Raw genomic sequence first — 7533 nt, 5'->3', positions numbered from 1 at the left:
AAAAAAAAAAAAAAAAGAATACACCTGAACATCAAAATAAAAGTCTCAAATGAGAAGAATTTAGTAAATACTGTTGTTATTGTTGCTGCTAGGTGCTATTGAGTTGGTACTGATTCTTAGTGACTCTATGCTCAACAGAACGAAAGAAAGACTGCCCAGTCCTGGGTCAACCTCACAATTGTTGCTAAGCAAGAGCCCATTGCTTCCTCCACTATTCCAGTCATCTCATTGGGGGTCTTCTGTTTTTCTACAACCCTCTGCTTCCTTCTCCAGTGGCTGGTCCCTCTTAACAATGTCTGAAGTATGAGAGATGCGGACTGGCCATTCTGGCTCCAAGGAGCACTCTGGGAATATTTATTCCAACACAGATCTGTTTGTTCTTTTGGCAGCACATGGTACTTTCAATATTCTCCAACACCATAACTCAAATGCATCGATTCTTCTATGGTCTCCCTTATTCACTTTCCAACTTCCACATGCATGAATTTATTGAAAATATCATGACTTGGGTCAGGTGCAACATAGTCCTCAAATTGTTATCTTTGCTCTTCAACACTTTAAAGAGGCCTTGGGCCACAGAGTTGCCTAATGCAATACATCATTTAATTTCTTGACTGCTGCTTCCATGAATATTGGTGGTTGATCCAAGCAAAATGAAGTCTGCGGCTAGGTCAATGTCCATGGTGTCAGTAGTTCCCAAGTCTCCCCAAACTTCAGACCAACCAGCTCTTCTCTCTCTCATCTTGAGGTTGACAGGAATCTATGAAACATGATTGAACTCAACCCATATCTTCATTACTAAATTTCCCTCATTTCTACTCACATGTAGACCAACACCGTCACCAGCTAGCTTACATGCCTCCTTGTGTGTTTCCCTTTGAGTTTCAGTCTTGGAGGGGGATTATCCTGACAGGATTTCGTTGCTTTCTTTGATGGTTCCCCGATGAACAGCTTGCTTGTTCTTGTAATAGCCAAACAGACTGCTGTTTTGTTTTTCATTTTATTTTTTCTTGCTGGTCTTTATTTCAGGAGTATCTTCCATTCCTCTATCTGCTCTGGGCTGGTCTACTTGTCCTTTCCAGTGAGAATGTCCCACCTCAGAAGGTTCTGGATGGGGCTCAGGATTCCATCTAAGGTCCTATACACTACAAAAGCTCCTCAAGAGGCCTGTTTCACAGAGCAAGTTCTAGAACCCATTTTAGGTGTTCCAATCAGTTATAGGCTGAATACAGGCTTAAAAACTTATTGGGTCTCTTTTGCAAGTAACTTTTCATGTTTTCTGAGCTGCTGTTAAGATTCTTTCCTTGTTTTGGAAAGCTTGATCATGATATGTCTTGTTGATTTTCTTTTGCTATCTATCCTGATTGGTATTCATTCTGCTTCTTGTATGTTTATTTTCATGTCTTTCTTGATGTTAAGGAAATTCTCTTCCAACCGCGCTTCAATAATTTTCTCTTTGCTTTTTATTGTCTCTTCCTGTTCTGGAATTCCAATCACCCTTAAGTTGCATCTGTTTATTGTGTCCCACTTAACTCTTAGGATTTTTTCGGATTGTTCTTCTAGCATACTAGTATTGAAATATTTACCTTCAGGTTCACTAATTTGAACTTCTACTACTTCAAATCTTCTCTTCTGCCTTTTTAATGTATTGTCTATTTCTGAAAACTTAGAATTAATCTTCTGGATTTCTAACTGCAGGTTTTGTATTGTTTCAAAATTTGCATTTATTTTGTCTGTCTGATCCTGAATTATTCTAAAGGGTTTTTTTTCTCTGTTTTCCTCAATCTTTTTGTCAGTCTTTTGTAGGTACCTGAATATCATTCTTCTGATTTTTTAAGTTAGTTTCATTACATTTTTTCCCCTTAGAAATGTTTTCTGGATCTGCATCTTGTTCATTTGAGCCATTCTCTTTTGTTTCTTTGTGTGAACAACAGTTGTCTATTGTCTCTGAGATATTGTATGTATGTGCATTTGTATTTGGTTGATAATTGTATGTTGATGTGCTCTTAGACTCTCACCAATTGTCATCTGTGGATATAGTTAGAGAATGGAAGTATGCACACTGTTCTTGTTCATTGTACACCTCAGTTTAGGATGAGTTTGGATGGTATTTGCTGTTGTCTATTGTTGATCAGGTGGTATAGGAGCTTGTACTGGCTCTTGTTTAGTTGGGTTGTACGGGCACAGTTGCTGTCTCTTCTATAGTGGGAAAGAGAAAAAACCCTCTCTCCCACACACAAGAAAACAAAACAGAATAAATAACCAAACAACCAACAATGAAAAAAAGAACAAATAAAGAGATAAAAGAAGTAAAAATGGGCAGCAAACATCAAAAAAGAATATAATTGTTATAAAGACAAAGGAGGGATGGAGAGATGGAAGAGAAAAATAAGAGAAACATAAATGGAAGAAAAAAACCCACTTAAGAATAACTAAATAGAGTGGCAGGGAAATAGGGCTACAGAAGAGAAAAATAAGAGAGGAAATCAAAGGGAAAAAATTGAAAAACATTTAGAAAAACCAGGGATAGGAGTGATGAAAGGGAAAGCAAATAGAGAGTAGTAAAGAAAGATCAAAAGAAGGGAAAAAAGAAAGGGAGGATGTAAAACAGAATGAAGAAGGAAAAACAAAAGCAAAGATAGAAAGGATAAAACTCAAGGGAATGAAAAGAGAAGAAAGAATAAACAAACAAAAACAATGAAACAACAAAGGGAAAAAACCAAATTGAAAACCAAAAACAGTATAACTGTTGGACCTGAACAGGAGAAAACTCTGGGGATGGGGGGCGGGGGTGTTTCTGCAAGACAAGGAGATCATGAACTAAGTGTGGGAGGAATGTGTCAGCAGAGTTCCCTGGCTCTAGATGGAGTTCCTATCAGCCTCAGTGTTATCTATGTTCAGGGCATTCAATTCATATGTAGTTCTTGCAGGCCCTTAGTGGATATGACTTTATTGTCTTTTAGGGCCACCGGGCAGCTGAGGACAAGGTGACTGGTTAAATGTTAGTCTGGTAGCTCTTCAGGTTCTATAAGTTTGGAGCCCAGCCTGCCTGAATCTAGGCATCAAGCAACATAGCCAGTCCTAGCCTCAAACTGGCATGGCTACCAGCCATGTGGCTCAGAACTCTGGGAGAGTAGAGTCTTTGCTGGGAGTGAAGGAGGGTGGAAGGAGGTCACACCTCTGGTCACAAGGGGAGCATGGGGAAAAAGAAGGAATTGCACCTTTCCCATTGCCTGTGTGAATCTGTTCTGTCTGGCTGCCTTCTGTTGCCAAAGATGCTCACAATAGTTCAATCAAGATGGTTACATCATGTTTGACCAGCATTTACCAGTCAGTCTCCCTTTCTCACCATCCCTGATCAGTTACTCTTCTTAGCAAGCACTTAATCCACTTCTGTATTGTTTCCTCTAAAGTTCATGGTTCCTGGATTGTCATCTGTGTGTTTCATTTGGTCCTTGTAGAGGGTCCTATAGTGCATCTGCCTCATCTGCCATCTTGCTGGAAGCCAAATGTCTTAGGCTGGTTTCTCTAGAGAACCAAAACCAGTGAAACTTGTTGTTGTTAAGTGCTGTTGAGTCCGTTCCAAACCATAGTGACCCTGTGTAGGCTTCTGAGAAGTGGCTGGTGAGCATGAACCTCTGACCTTGTGGTTCAAGCCAACTTTAGTGCAGCACATTAACCTACAGCACCACACCAGGACTTCAGTGAAATTTATATATGTGTATGTATATAAAGAGAAGTTTATAGCAAGGAACTTGCTCACAGTTGTAGAGTCCCAAGTCACCAGCGGAAAAGAACAAACTTTTTCTGTGTGTACATGAGCAGGTCACAACCCCAAGGAAACATCCTTTCAAATGACTGGCTGCTCATAGCCAATTATCATAGAGTTAACTATGTCTACTTGTAACTATCACACCAATGGTGTGGATTTTCTGAATCCATACAGATAATCATATGGTTCTTTCCCTTTATTCTATTGATGTGATATACTAATTGCCTTTCTAATGTTGAATTATCCTTCCATTTTTGGAATAAATTTCACTTGGTCATGGTGAATGACTCTTTTAATATGTTGTTGGATTCTGTTCACTAGTATTTTATTGAGGATTTTTGCATCTGCATTTGTAAGGGGTATTGGCCTATAGTTTTCTTGTGGTTTTGGCATTTTGGTATCAGGGTTATTTACTTCACAGAATGAATTATGTATTTCTTCTTTGTCTTTTGGAAAAGCATCCATGCCAATTTTTATATAAATGTTTTGTAGAATTTTCCAATGAGGCCATCTCATTCAGCACATTTTTTTGTTGGCAGGTTTTTTATTATTGATTTCATCTCTTTATTTATGGATCCTTTGAGACTCTATTATTTCTTGTACCAATTTGAGTAGGTTGTGTTCTTCTAAGAATTTGTCCATTTCATCTAGGTTGATAAATTGACAGATCTCATTCTATTTTAACTCTGTGCATCCCAGTTTCCTCTCTATAAAATAGAGATGATAGTAATGGTACTTGCCTCTGGGATCTCAGCTGCACTTGTTGCCCCTGAGTTGTTGTTGTTGTCGTTATGTGCTATAAAGTTGCTTCTATATCATAGGGTTTCTGAGGAGAAGCTGGTGGATTTGAACTTCCAACTTTGTGATTCACAGTCCAGGGCTGGTGTACAGTGCTACCTCAAGAGCACTCATAGTGACAATGCATTTGGTTTCTGAGGAGCGGCTGGTAGGTTTGAACGGCCTACTTGCAGTTGGCAGTCAGTGCTTATCCTACAGGGCCCCTGATAGATGATCCATACATTTGGGAAGTACTGGTTTTCATTTTTGAGACCCTGGGTGCTCTTGGATTTCTACTCCAAATAGACCTTACTTTCTGCTACCCCCACATGACTTTTTAATGTCACAAATCATGACGTTATCTGGTTTTAGCTTATGCCCTCACGGCTTCATCACTGCTCAGACATAGAGTAGTCAACCCTAAGGAAGCAGCCCTTTGGCCTCTCCTTTGTCATTAGACTCTTCCACACAGCCTGAGAAGTGGAGCCATCCACTCTCCAGCAGGCTCCAAGCCAAAGGTTTCCTGTCTCTATCCTGTCTGCTGAGGTTGTCAGCAGACAGCTTGAAGTGTGGAAAGAGAGAAGCTGATTTTGAAGCCTTTGTGGGGAGGTTAATACCACTCTGAAATGTTGACCTCATATCTTCTCCTCTAGCCCCTCTTTCATTTCTCACCCTATTTCTCCTTCATTTCTCCTTTATTCTTGCTTTCTTCTCCAAAACATCCATTAAATTGAAGTTACTGATAGGTAAGGGGTATGATCACATGGTATGCATCAGAGAGTTGTGTGGACAAGGAAGGAATATCTTTCTTTGATCCCCCATCTCTGACCATCTTCTGGTCCTTTTCCTAGTGGGAGCTTTTGGGTTGTACTGAGTGGGACAGGCAGTCATTTCTTTCTGGTTTGCCTAAGAGGCCCATTGGAGTAAAGATCATGCCAAGGTTCTTCTGTAAACAGAATATTTCTGTGTATACATGGGTTTAGCAGATATAAGGATTCCTGGGGTGGCACTTTAGGACCAGCACTGGACTGTGGGCCACATGGTCAGTGATTCAAACCCACAGCTGCTCCTCAGAAACCCTATATAGGGTTGCTATGAGTTGGAAAGATTCAACGGCTCTTAACAACAACAATATAATGGATATAAAGACTTTAGACTTCAGGTCTTCAGCATCTATTAATCTCACCTTAAATGAGAGTGTTCTCAGATAGTACACTGGCACCAAGGTGGAGCTAGGATCATCATAGGGCTTTGTCTTTCATTTCCCAGTGAGAGAACAAGCACCCAAATCCCTGCAGGGTAGTAGACATCCAGGGGAGAAGCAGCACAAGAGTGCTACCCCTGCCCCATTGCCATTCCCTGCCAATATTCTTCTCTGTGTGCCTCATCTGTAGCTATCCTCAGCCAGCCATGGTTGAAATACCTTAATATTTATATGGTGCTATTTACTGGCTCTCTGCCAATTAGTGACACTTTGAAATTCCCTTATATGATGCACTGCTGCTCTGACAATAAACAAGTCATTAGCTGGGTCAGAGGGCAGCCTTCCAGTTGGTTTTGATTCATTGTTTCTGAACTGCCTCAAGAAGCTCATTAAGAGGCAGGGTCCCTACTCCAAGGCTGAGGATACCATTGAAGCTGGAGGCAGATGGGGCTTCTGCTTGCCCAGGTCCTGGGTCATTGTGTCATTCATTTGTTTTCCCCTCTGACCCTCCATGAGGCTCATCTCACCACCAATGTAGGGCATGCTTACTGCTACCACAGCCCTCACCCCCTTTACTAAGATGCAAACATAGGACAAAGCAGGAGGAAGACAGACTTGGAAAAACAGCAGAAAATGATGAGAGAAGGTTAGAAGAAGGAGAGGATCAGGTGTCAGAGGAAGGAGGGATAAGGAGGACTAAAATTCTAGCAGGAAATATCAGTGTGGGAAAAAGATGGGGGACATTCAGTAAAAATCTGACTGGTTTATGTTCTTAACTTGTAGCTTTAGAGATTATTGGATCTGGTAGGGACCTTGGAATTCAGCCTCCCCTCATCCTGCATGCTCGAGTACACATGCACTAATGCACACACGCATTTTACAGTTGTAAAAGCTAGAGCCCCCACAAGGTGAAGTGACTCTTTTAAGTCCACCAAGCTGGTAAGTATCTGGGATCATCACAAACCAGGTCTGCCAATTGTTTTGAATCTATGTATGACATGCACTGCCTCTTACGAAATGAGCTATAATCTAAAAAGATAGCATCTAAGCGTCTAGTCCTTACACTGTCTTTTCTCTTTTTCTTTGTACTTTGGACAAATTATCAGGAGGGACCAGTCCCTGGAGAAGGACATCATGTTTGGTAAAGTGGAGGGTCACAGTGGCAGCAGCAATGAGTTTAAGTATAGCAGCAATTGTGAGAATGGCGAGGACCTGTTGGTGTTTGCACACAGGGCCATTAGGGGTGGGAAAACACTCGATGGCACCTGATAACTCAATGGTTCCTCCTTTGATGACCTCTTGTGCCCCTCTGGATTATCAGATTCTGCATATACAAAGGAGTAACGTTTGGATGTTGTCTTAATAGCTCAAGTGAGTGGCTTTAACAGAACCACTCCGGAAGAAAAAATCCATGTCTTAGCTTCAGTAGCATTCTCGACATTTATCTCCATGTGGCATCCATCTTCCCCCATTTGTTTCTGTGTCTAATTTGCTCTTATAATAGGCTATGTGTTGCTAAGTGCTGTCGAGTTGGTTCTGACCCACAGTGACCCTGTATAGAGTTTCTGAGGAGCAGCTGGTGAGCTTAAACTGCCGACCTTGCAGTTCAAACTGACTTTGTAGTCCAGCATATTAACCCACAGTGTCACACCAGGACTCCAAAAAGTTATATAAGATCCTATATAAGATCTTAAAAGTGTTTTACTTTAAATAAACCCTACACTGATAATACCTCATTAATATAACAAAGAAAACCCTATTGCCAAATGGAATTACATCC

Source organism: Chrysochloris asiatica, unplaced genomic scaffold (genome assembly GCF_000296735.1).
Source record: "Chrysochloris asiatica unplaced genomic scaffold, ChrAsi1.0 scaffold00287, whole genome shotgun sequence".
NCBI lineage: Eukaryota > Metazoa > Chordata > Mammalia > Afrosoricida > Chrysochloridae > Chrysochloris > Chrysochloris asiatica.
The sequence above is the reverse complement of the archived record's forward strand: the minus strand, read 5'-3'. Positions refer to the sequence as shown.